The 12,825-nt window shown below is 35.7% G+C and overlaps 1 long non-coding RNA gene and 1 pseudogene across 1 annotated transcript; one reads left to right on the top strand and one right to left on the bottom strand.

Annotated features, from left to right (window-relative positions):
• Positions 1-1,730: 1,730 nt before the first annotated feature.
• Positions 1,731-2,504, bottom strand: LOC100398259 (small ribosomal subunit protein eS6 pseudogene; annotated as a pseudogene).
• A 7,086-nt stretch (positions 2,505-9,590) lies between these two features.
• LOC144577873 (uncharacterized) lies at positions 9,591-12,234 on the top strand. The gene is made up of 2 exons (XR_013522681.1): positions 9,591-9,749; positions 11,097-12,234. It is a non-coding gene; the product is annotated as an uncharacterized LOC144577873 (long non-coding RNA).
• Positions 12,235-12,825: the final 591 nt, after the last annotated feature.

Below are 12,825 nucleotides of genomic sequence, written 5' to 3'. Positions count from 1 at the left end.
CAAGATCTCATCACACTACTCAGGATGTGTACAATTTAAAACTTATGAATAGTTAATACATTTTCCATTTAATATTTTCAAACTGCAGTTGATCCTGGGTAACTGAAACACGGGATAAGGAGCTGACTACTGTGTATACTTTGAAATGCTGAATTAACTGTCTTGTCATTGCTCTGACAGCTTCTTTCTCCTTATGGCCAACATGAAACCCTCTTTCTTCTGAAACAGTGATAAAAAGTGCCTTTATTCAGAAAGTCTTCCTTGATGGATTTCAACACCTTTCTATCTAATTTAAATACACTTTACTTAATTTTGCAGCAAGATAGAAAGAACTTTCTGAGAATCCTCTATAATCCTACCACCCTAACACAAACTTCTTTAACTTCTCCGTTTCCTTCCAAGTCTCCCCTACCTGCATATAAACTTTTCATGGTTGTGATATATACAACTTTTATTATTTTTTATTTAACAATATTTTGTAACTTTCAATGTCACTATGCTACCTTCATTTTTAGTAATGTACTACATTATTTATGGGCAGTGAGTGATAGTAGAGAGAGGAAGAGAGTAGAATTTGTACATATGTGTAACTTTGGACAAGTTACATAAGACTTTCAGAGCCTCAATTTGTTCACTGTGAATTGGGGATAAAGTGTATATAAAGCACATAGTGCAGTACCTGACATTTGACAAATACTGGCTGTGATTCATTACCCAGTTTAATTAAGCCATACGCAGTTGCTTTTTATAGTTTGCTGCTTTGAAAATTTTGTGATATTTCACAGGCAGTTACCAGACTTTTGCAGAGCTCCCCTAGAGTAAAGATGAGAACTTTTATTTATTTTATATCACTTCCTAGATCTTCTGTTGAAAGATGGAGCTGTGCCTCAATGGACTGTCAATCATTCAATGCAGTGGCTGACTGCATTTCATTCTAAATAATTTTGCCCTTCAAACTGAAACCTAGTCACTAGGTTTCTATGCTCTAAGACCTTTAAACTTAGTTATATGTTGACAAAATAGAAGAAATACCTTTGGCATCCTTTTAATTCCTCCATCATCTCTGTCCCCCTTTCAGCTGAGAAAGTTGAGTCTTTCATGTTGCTCTAACCTCTGTACCTTAACTCTGAAAACAAACAAAAACTTGGGCAAACAGCTCTGCTTCAATCAAAAGGAGTATGTCCACTGCTTAGAGTATCTTGCTTAGAGCATTTTAAGTTATGTATGGCATGAAAGAGTAGGGTGAAGGGTATGTAAGGTGGCCAGAATGTCGCCCATGGTCCACCAGTTGCAACTCTCGACTATATGAAGACACTTCTTTTCAAGGTGATAATGGGGTAGAGGAACAGCATGCTGGCCCATCCTTTTATATGCCTCATTTACATATGACTTGTTGATAACCAATCACCATTGTTTAGCTTGATCCTTCCCCTCCCTGAGAAGGATGCACCTGCTTAAAGCTAACAGTTTTCTGACAAGTTTAGGAGGTGCAAGTTACAGTTCTATGTTTGTTCATGTATTCTGCTATACTCATTTTTCTAAAGTATTAACTTGGTAATTTTTGAATTAAGTGTTTTTTTCTCATCTACAAAATGAGGAACAATCACTGCACTCCATGTATTTCATGGACCCAACAGATAATATCTACCCAGAAGAAAATTATTTATAAATTCTAGCTGTTTCTTTTGTTTTAGATGGTGACATATCTTTTTTTTTTTTTGAGTCTGATCTTATTTGTTACTCAAAAAATCTTCTTTCTGACTGGATTCAGACTTAGAAGTAGAAGCTCGCAGAGATGAAAGTCTGTGTCTCTTCACAATTTGTTCCTGGCACTTCTCTTTAGCTTCCTTCATTCTCTTGGCCAAAAGTTTAGCATATCCTGCAGCCTCTTCCTTGTTTTTTCTTAGTATGCTACTTCAGAGCAATATGCCGCGTTTGTGCTGCAGGACACATGGAGTAACAAGACGCTGAATCTTGGGTGCTTTGGTCCTAGGTTTCTTACCTTCTTTGTTTAAGGGCTTTCTTACAACATACTGGCGGACGTCATCTTCTTTAGAGAGATTGAAAAGTTTGCGGATTCTGCTAGCTCTTTTGGGCCCCAGGAAATGAGGCACGGTGGTATCAGTTAGTCCAGGAATATCCTTCTCTCCTTTTTTTTTTTACAATAACCAAGTTGAGAACGCTCAGATTAGCATCCACAATGCAACCACGAATTGATTTTTCTCTTTCTGTCTCCTGTTCTCCTTGATCTGTAACAGGAATGCTTCTTACTCCATAGTAGGCAGACCCAGCCATGGGTCAAGACCCTGCTTCATGAGGAAACCTTGTTTGTTGTTCCCACCACTGATTCAGACCACATAACCCTTCCATTCTTCACCCAGAGCATCAGCAGCAACTTCTGTCGCCATATGCTTCTCATAAAAAGTAGGAAGTTTGCGTTCATCGTCCACTTCAATGAGTTTCTGGCAGCCAGTGGCTGGGAAGGAGATGTTCAGCTTCATCTTGAAGCAGCAATACGACTTCCAGGTTCCACGGAAAAGAGGCAACGTATCTTAACAAGTATATACAATTTTCTATCTTTTCAATTTTCTGTCTAGTAGTAAAACTCTTGTTCTCAAACACAGCTTGATAGCCGTTCCCTCAAAGATTCTTATTTTGTCTGTTTGATAAACAATAGGAAGCATATCAATGGTTGGCAACGTTTGTAGTAATTCTTTGTTTCAATACGGGCTTCTGATATTTTAAGTTCCAAAAATAGTCTCACGTCAAATAAGTAATCTTATTTCTAATCATTTCTTAATCTTCATCTCAAAAAGACTCTTTCTACCATTAAAAAATCCAAAAGGCATTCTTCACACTAAATTGGTGTCTCTTTTACTTTGTTCCTTTTCTTCCTCTTTTGAAATATTCTGGAATGATTGAAACCTAGGAAGCAGCATGATTTGAAATGACAAGGGTGTATTCATCAACACACCTTCGTAGATACATTTCTAAGAAGATAGAATGGGGACACTTCAGGTTTGATTTTTTTCACATTCATTTATAGTCTAAACTTTAGGCTAATGGCACCATTTGACATAGTGCTGTACCAAATTTTAGGAGTATCATTTCCTTCATGGTAAAATGTCTATCAAACCTATGTGCTATGTACTCTGCAATAATAAAGAAGCATTTTGTTAAAGCATGATGAACTGAGCTTCGTTTTTGAAAAATAGTTATGAAATATTTCTTTTAAAAATATCCAAGTAGACTAAATTTCTGATTGAAAATAATTGAAAGTTTTGTTTTGCTTTGTTTTGACTATGACTCTGATCAGGAATTATCAAGTAGAATTTATTCTTAGAATATGAAAAGCAGGTGGAGATATATTTTCAACATGCTATCTATATGATTGAGCCAAAAAACTATAATTTTTGACATGTTTCAGCAGAACACTTGTATAAATGAGAGGCTGTAGAACATGGTGGATAGGAGCACAGACTGGGTTTGCATCCAAGATCTGCTTACTGGCTGTGTGTAATCCCTCTGTACCTCATTTTCCTCTTCTGAAACATGATAATAATTTCACTACCATAACATTACCTACCTTAGAGGGTTATTGCAGTGATTATACAAGTTAATATTTATAAAGTGCTTAGAACAATACCTTGATGTATGGTAAATGTAATGGGTAAGCTGTTGGTAATGCCACAGATGTAGGATTATTTATTTAATTGATGAATAAAAGTTGTACATATTTATAGTGTACAACATGATGTTTTGGGATATATATTCATTGTGGGAAGGCTAAATTGAGCAAGTTAGTGTATGCATTACCTTATCTACTTATCCTTTATTTTTTGTGGTGGGAACACAAAATGTTTCTCAAGTACACAATATGTTGTTATTAACTATTGTCACCATGTTGCACAATAGAAATCTGGAACTTATTTTTCCTAACTGAAATTTTATATCCTTTGACTAACATCTCCTGAATCTTCCCCTCACTCCTGCCTCCAGCCCCTGGTAACCACCATTCTACTCTCTGCTTCTGTGTTTGACTATTTTAGATTCCACATACAAGTGAGGTTATGTAGCATTTGTATTTCTCTTCCTGGCTAATTTTATTTAATGCTGTGTCCTTCAGGTTAGATGTAGGATCTTTATATTCAAAAGACTGAAAGATTTTCCTGTAAATATGTCCCATGCCCTTCTAGGAAAATCCTTCAGGTCTTGCCTTTCTATCTTCTGGTTTTAAATTTCTTCTGTTTCACTAAATGAGGACTCAGTTTCATCTGGAAATTGCAATTCGAATCATTATCTAAAAGCCTCAACTTACAAATAGCATGCTATGCTGGATAAGTATTTTTCCGGAATCCCTCGATGGTTAAAATGAACTGATATGCAAATTAGAGAACAAACAACAGCATTTGATAGTGAAAATACAGTATTTTCTGGATCACAATAATTACGTGTTGTAATTCCATATATATCAGTTTGTAATTATCTGTTTTGTGATTATTCAATCAACCCTTGTCTTCATTATTAGACTTTAAACTCCGCAAGGATAGGGACTGTGCTTCAGTCATTAGTAAATTCCAGCACCCATTATCTGATATATAGTAGGCATTTAAACATAATTGCCAAATGAATGAATAAATAAATACATGGCTTGGTAATAAAAATGATCCTTCTCAAGTCAATGTTTTTATATCATAGCCTTTAAATAAGTTCACCTGTTGTAGTAATAGGGTTATTCATACTCTTAGTACTTCTATTAAGAAAGCAGAAGACTCACAGAAGTAAAAAGTGATTCATTAACTTAGCAGAGAGGCAGGCTTAAGGAGGAGCCTCCAGTCTTCTGAGCCCCAGTTTGGGTCTGTTTTCAGTAAGATGACAAAGGATTTGGAGAATCAGGAAATGCCACCTTATTTCCTTTGTTAGTAGTTTTTCTTTCTCCTCCCCTGTAATAGTTTCATAACTTGCATCCTATGATGCAGAAAGAAGAAGGGAGAACATCTTCAAACAGTTGGTTAGGACTCTCCTTCTGGGAGGAAAGTGGATATCAAAGGCACAGGATGGTTACATCCTCATGACTCAGAGCTCTGCATCTGAGAAGTGGCGACAAATCTAAAGTTCTAATGAAATTAGAAGATACTGCTCACCCCCAGGCAGGCAGGTGTCTTGAGCATCATAGGGTTAGTATCAACAGTGACAACATTTAAAATGAGTGTGGTATCTTACTGAGAAATTACCATGTAGGCAAATGTATAACTTTTAATTTAGTTATTTCCTAAATAAATCATGTTTTATATGGTGCCTGAAAATGTCATACATAGAAAGATAGTCTTAACCATCTGAAAACTATTTTGGGGAAATTAAAATTTTGGAGCTCATTTCTATCAGTAACTTTCTGCCATTATTATTATTATTATTACCCTGTTGCCTTGTCCTCAAGTCAGATTCTAAAGCTTGTTTCTTATAAAGCAGCTTTCAACAAATTTATAAGTCAGACTTTGCCCCATGTCCTCTTTGACATTTAGATATTCCTCTCTGGTTTGCTCTAAGTCACATGAACATATCACAGCCATAAATGTTCTTCATTTTTTGCTACTCTTAGCACATGTGAATATAATTTAGTTTCTGAAACAGCATTCTTTGAACACCTACTTTCTACAAAATTCAACTCCCATGGAATCTGAGACAGGTTTTTCTCTTTCTTTAAAGTATAAACCAGAAGCATAACCAAACCAATTCTAAAAAATCAAATTAGGTCATTAGAATAATGTTCTGTATCACTGGGGTGGGAATTTAATGCTAGACAGTTTAGGGTCATTATTATTATGGCAAGTACAACTATCTTCAGTTAGTTATGTCAAGGTGGGGATGTCATTGTTGGACATGTTGGCTTCTTGTTTCATTTTAGCTTCCACACTGCATGAAGATTCCATAAAACCATGCTTAATTGGAATACTTGGGGAATGAAGACTTGAGTTTTATTTAATTTTTTAGTCAGCTTAAGTTTAAACAGAAAACACTTGACTTTAGTTTTTGTTGAAAACCTTTATAAAATAATTTTACTTTCTTGCATCAAAAGGATAGCACAGTGGAAAACTGTTTCCAATAGTTAAGAACATTACAAGTCCCTTGGGATCATTTTCTGACTATTATAAAATGTTAACAGAGAGAGGGTTTGGAGATGGAAATGGATATGGAAACTAGTTAACATGCCCCTGGGTCAAACAGCTAGTTACCTCTGACTTTAAAAAGTGGAGGATAGGGCCGGGCGCGGTGGCTCACTCCTGTAATCCTAGCACTTTGGGAGGCCAAGGCGGGTGGATCACGAGGTCAAGAGATCAAGATCATCCTGGTCAACATGGTGAAACCCCGTCTCTACTAAAAATACAAAACAAAATTAGCTGGGCATGGTGGCACGTACCTGTAATCCTAGCTACTCAGGAGGCTGAGGCAGGAGAATTGCCTGAACCCAGGAGGCAGAGGTTGCGGTGAGCCGCGATCGCGCCATTGCACTCCAGCCTGGGTAACAAGAGCGAAACTCCATCTTAAAAAAAAAAAAAAAGTGGAGGATAAACTATTTATTGAGCACCTGCTATTTTACAGGACGTAGACCCTTTCTTTTAGGAGCCTGAATTCTGGTGGGAAGAGAGGGGTGTGTTTAAAAATAATTACTCTACAATGTAGTAAGTCCTTATGAAGGTATACAGCAAGTGCTATTATAGCTCAGAACAAGGAACTACCAATGGCCTAACGGAGTCAAAGTCCTTCCTTTGGGAAAAATGATGGTCTGGGCCTTGACACACACACGACTTAAATGGAGAATAGAATGTAGGACATTCTTGGTGTAATGAGTGCAACCTATCTAGGGCATGGTGTGTACGTCTATGTGATAGGGCAAGGAAAGACTGGTGGCAGATTAGGTTGGACCAGCAGACTGGGGACCATTTATACAGAATTCAAGTATTATTTTGCAAGTAATGTATGACAGCAGAATAAACAATCTGACTTGTGTTTCAGAAAGATTACTCTTGTGGTGGTGGGAAAGAAACATTGGAAGGAGGAGGAGACAATTTTGATAAATTATCCAGATAACATTTCAAAATAATCTTTTTACTCTTTGTTTATTGACCTAAATTATAGTTTGTATTTTTTATTTACCTTTAAGTAGGAAAACATTTCAGTTCTCTTCTCTTATTTAGGTTCTATGCTATTATCATCACTCTCAGTGTTGGGAAACTGAGGCACAGTGGGCATGTGACTTCCTGAAGATTCTGAATTGAATCAACTGAGAAACTGACTCAAAACCAGTCTTGAAGTTTCTTCCAGCAAATGCTAGACCACACTCCTCACTATTACAGCATATTTATGATATAATTAACTTTCAGAAAGCCATATGGCTTTCATTACAAAGACTAAAGGAATGTGCTTTTCATAACGAATGGCATATGGCCTCCAATAGCTCTATGCTTGCATGTTTTAACAAAATGAACATGTACATAAATTAGATGCCTCAGGTCAGTTAGTGAACTGAAGTTGATTTTCTTTTGCTCTCCCTAATTACAGCTGCATTTCTGATGAATATCAAGGAAGTTTTGGCAGCCTGTAGGTGTAAACATACATAGCACGGCTCAAATAATCTTTTTCTCCTATGGCATTGCCCCTTTAAAGAGCCAACATTTTTCTCTCATTCACAGTAGAGTATGCAGCTTGTGGAAATGGAACATTTTTGATGAAGCTGCATGCTTTCAGAATGGTGGAAAATTTCTTTTACTTAAATGATACAAAAGGCAAAGAAAAAAAACAAATGAAAATCATTGAGATGAAAGTTGACATTTATCTTTGGTCACTTACATGACGCAGAGGAGAGTGTTACATGATAGATGCTCACATGCTGAACTAATTTAACAGCAGTTAAGCGTGAGGGCTCACTCTTAATCTCCTAGAGTTATTTAAAAGCCTTTCTATTTTAGGTAACATGCCTTAAAGTTCTACTCCCTTAGTTTGCACTGTGCCTCATCATATTGTTTATTTAGCAGGTTTTTAAATAGAGTCTGAGAATGAGCTTCTTGCAACTTTCACATTATCATATTACAGTATTCACCGCTGATTATTTGTACTCAAGGTCAATGACATTATCTCATTGGAATTCCCTGGACTCTGAATTTATAATAAGATAGTCCAAAATGCTCTTGTCTGTAATGGAAAAATACAACAAAATTACTGTAAGTCAGTTGGTTCTTAAAGAGTTTGAGTTTCAAATTTAACTACTCATCATATTGACAAATTGCTTGCTTTTCTTTTAAATGCTTGTACTTATATGATGCTAATAAATTTTTTTGGTTAATGAAGTGGAAATATATCTACTATTAAAAGAAATTTAAAACATATATTTCTGAAGTAACTAAAGAAGAAAAATACATTTTAATTAATATTAAAGTATTTAAATCCTTCTATTCAAAAGCTCAGTTCCCTAAGAACAAAGAAAACTCAAAATTTAGGATGATTTACTCATTAAGAATAAACCAAATGTTTTAAATAATCAATTAAACTTTTGGTCTCTTTTTTCCCATCTAAAATGACTCACTCAAATCCTGTTCATACAAAAGGAAAGTGTTAATTTGTATCCTAATTCACCTTATATTTACTATAATGTATATTTCACTTTTGGACAAGTCATAGCTTTTCCTTTAATAAAATAATATCTTCCATTATGCTATGATTACAAACTATGACTCATAGGACTGGTGAATCATAGGGTTGGATGGAATAAGCCTTAAGCAGTCATTTTCACCTCGAGGGCATCTCTAAACCATGAGTTGAACAAGGTGAGTGAGTAAGAAATACCTTCAGTCAGAAATATGGTTTTGGCTAGATGAAAAAAAAAAGATAAATCTGGGAACTCTTATTCTCTTTAGCAAAATGCTTCCTTCTTTCTTGTCAAAGTAAAACTTATTGGAAACTGATATCAGAATAATAACCCCATGGCAAAAATTGTTGTGTGAGATCATTTAGATTCACTTTATATGTGAGAATCAGATGCTAACATCTGTAAGTCATGAGACAAGCAATGTTTGAAAACAGGAGATTGTGCCCCCATCTATGTCAGCATCATTTATTACATGATTACAAAATTCAACAGTAGGTAAATATAAAATGTGTAAAAAAAAATCAATGCTGCATACGCCTGTAAAAACCAAAAAACAATTTAGAAGAAAAGATAATTAGGGTAACATTTATGTACTAACGAATCATCTGAAGTTGGATACAATGTTATTTTCTTAACTGTCACAATTCACTCATGTTAAGACACTATCTTACTTTTATCCTCCTTTAAAGATAGTTACACCTGAGGGAATACTTCAAGATGCTGAGCCAGGGAGGCTGACAGTGTGAGAAAGTCACGAAAAAGTTTCAATCAAACTTGATCTCCTGGATCTTCATACGTTGGTCTTTTCATGATTGAGCAACCATAAGCACAAAAGGGGAGACATGCATCACTCCACTTACCTTGAATATTTAGGTTAATTTAAAATTTATATTCTTAAAACGTTGTGATATGCAAAGACATAAACAAGTGGTTTCTTCCAATTTTCAGATCCTGCTCCAAACTGTTTTAACAAATACATATGTCATAAATTAAGTGGAGGAAATGGCCAACACCAACCCCAACTGGCTTCAGAGGAAGGTGGATACTGTAAATAGAAGATATGTTTTGGTCTGCTGAGCACCATATTGGATCTGAATATGCTAAGGTAGTCTTAGTACTAATTTTGGTGGTTGGATATGCAGAGACTTCACTGGAATTGGGAAGATATAGGAAAGCAGGGGTAGAGAAGGAGAAATGTTCATGAAAGAGGAGAGGAGCAGAATAGCCAGGGAGATGATGCAATATTGGGAAATAACAGAGGGTAAAGGCAGTAAGTAAAAATTCAAGGCGTTGGGGTGTCTGAAGGATTATTAAGCACTAGAAGGTTAAATTTTTAATAAAGTGGTATCTGTTTCTGTAACTGTAATGTTCAACTCCTCAACCTTTAGTAAAGTCAGTCATAAGCACCCATTTTTCGAGGGCTTCCTTTTGCTTTTGGATTGAAAATTATGGGAAAGGTTTCCTTACATGTTGGGTAGAATAGGGTCAGAACCAACAGAAAGAGTTGTAAATGAGTAAATTAAGCAGAAGCAGGCATTTAGAGCCAAGGAAGTACCAGCTTTTTTTTTTTTCTCCAGCTTTCCCTCCCCACCAAATATCTAGATATTTTGGAGAGGGTTTTGGTCTTTTACAACCCATGCAATGGTGTTTGAATCAAGGAGAGAGTAGATCCCAGATGATATTTACACTATATTTTTACAGTCTGAAAATAGAACAATTCATTAAGGGAGAAAGTAAGGATGGAAAATTTTGATCTTTAGCACTCTTCTTTCTTTCATAGTGTTAACAGTGTAGCACGAGATATTTTTGGCATTTTCTTCTACAGACATACCAGACATTTAGCATTTATTTTTTATTTTATTTTATTTTTTTAGTCAAGTCTGAGCTAGTCAATTATGTGTCTGGTAAACCAAAAGATATTGCTGAAATCCATGGCAACAGTTCAGGAACTATTCTGTGCACTTGCATTTATTGAAAGTGTAATGGGGTGTTGTCTCTCTCTGTTGCATTCCTTATGGTATGCAGGAAAATTTGTTTGTATGTGAAAATGTTTACAGGAAGTAGCTCAGTTCTATGAGGCATGCAGACTGGTAGCTACATGTTTGAAGAAACCGGCATTTTTTGGCTTTTATTACTTATGAATAATGGCCATGGGATAGAGTGAAAAAGTATCAATAACTTAATGCTCAAACTTCCCTTTTAAAAGGGCAAATTTCACATATATCTAAAATGAAAATAAACCTGAGGTATCATTTGCTTATGTTAAGTTAGAGTTTTTATGCACGTGTCTCCACTGTATTCTGCTGTATTGGTAGTAGCAAAATATGTATGTAAATGGAAGAGAGAGGGAAATAGAGACAAAAGAAAGGGAAGCAAAGATGTTTTTAAGATACAGCATAAACGGCAAGTCTGTTTTCTTTATTTGGTAAATCTCACATACTCTGTTTAACAGATATGCCTTGCACTGCTGCAGCCTGATGTTCTGAGAGGGTCTTCAAGGAAAACTTACTTGATGGAGCAACTCAAATGTCAAGATATTTGAGAACCTTCCAGAAAAGACCAGTGTGCCAATAGAACAAGCTCCTTGTCTACGTGTCTACATTTGGCCACAAAAATGCTATTCTTATAGTTATGGGAAAGGCTGAAGGCCAAGTTCGTGTCTGGTTTTGTATCTGGTCGAGTCCTTACATGCTTACATGAAGATTCAGGGAAAGGCTTAATTTTCCCATGGCTGACAGAGGCAATTGTTTAATGGTACAAAATTATATTTCTGCTTAAAAAAGAGAGGACACAAACTGATACCACAGAAATATAAAATGGCAGTCAAATGTTAAGTGATTTTAATCCAAACAAATATAACCATAAAAACCTGAAGATTGTTATTAAATCTGGAAACACTATAACTTAATTTGCTTTTCAAGGTGGGTCTAGGACCATTTAGACCATTAAAAAATCCATCTTGTTTTAGAATTTGGAGGCTGCATCTCTGTGTGTGGCTTCCAAGGCTCCAAGTTTGTTCTAAAATATCTACTCCTGTCCTGTGTTCTCCAATTTTTATTCACATAGGGCTGTGTATGTGTGCATGAATCTGTGTGAACACAAATTTACACTTGCCCTAAATGAAATGTACTCTTCTAAATTAGATCTATTTTTCCAGCCTATCAGAACACAGTAGCATTCTTATTTCTGCCTCGTTATATTTATTCCTCTCTGACTCCTATCATTCACAAAATATCATATACAAATTCATTGAATCTTTGACAAAAATGGAGATGAAGGCAGGGCAAAAAGAATCCTTTCATGGCACTGGTGCCCGCCCTTCAGAGTGACATCAATCTGTTGACCATAACTCTCTGGTGTGGTTGTTTAACCAGTTTAAAAACCACTTACTCCACAAACATATTGAATGTTCCCTGAGCCAGGCTTTGTGCTGCGTGATGGGAAAGATTAATAATACTAACTCTGACTTCAAGAAGTCCAAGGGAAGAAAGACATGAAAATGAAGATCTACAGTGAAGTGTGATAATGCCAGAGGTATATATTAGGCAAGGCACTTAAAAGCCAGCCTAAGATTTTCCAAAAAAAATAAACAGAGGAGAGTAAGAGGTTTTCTGAATTTTCTCAAAATATATCAGATTTATTCTTTCAGATAAATATTAGAAATAGTTCATTACCAAGAAAATCCTGTTAAATTTTCATAATCATTGCATTATACTTTTAATTAATCCAATATCCACAAGAAGAACCATGATATATATTTCGTTTCATCCCCATTTATTTTAAAAAGGTGATTTTTAGGGTATTTTGTTTTTTGTTGCTTTTAACAAAAGGAATTTTTTTCTCGTACTTTCTAAATACATTTCTGTGAGTTTTTAAGAAAGCAATGGATATTCGGCATATTTATCTTATGATTACCTATGCTTCTTGACTCTATTTCTTTTTTTAAATTTATTTATTTTTTATTGCATTTTAGGTTTTGGAGTACATGTGCAGAACATGCAAGACATTTGCATAGGCACACATGTGGCAGTGTGTTTTGCTGCCTTCCTCCCCTTCACCCACGTTTGGCATTTATCCCCATGCTTTCACTCCTGCTGCTCCCCATTCCCCCCAATAGACCCCAGTGTGTAGTACCCCTTTCCCTGTGTCCATGTGTTCTCATTGTTCATTACCCGCCTATG

The sequence above is a fragment of the Callithrix jacchus genome, chromosome 9 (assembly GCF_049354715.1).
Source record: "Callithrix jacchus isolate 240 chromosome 9, calJac240_pri, whole genome shotgun sequence".
NCBI classification, from domain to species: Eukaryota; Metazoa; Chordata; class Mammalia; order Primates; family Cebidae; genus Callithrix; species Callithrix jacchus.
The sequence above is the reverse complement of the archived record's forward strand: the minus strand, read 5'-3'. Positions and strand labels throughout refer to the sequence as shown.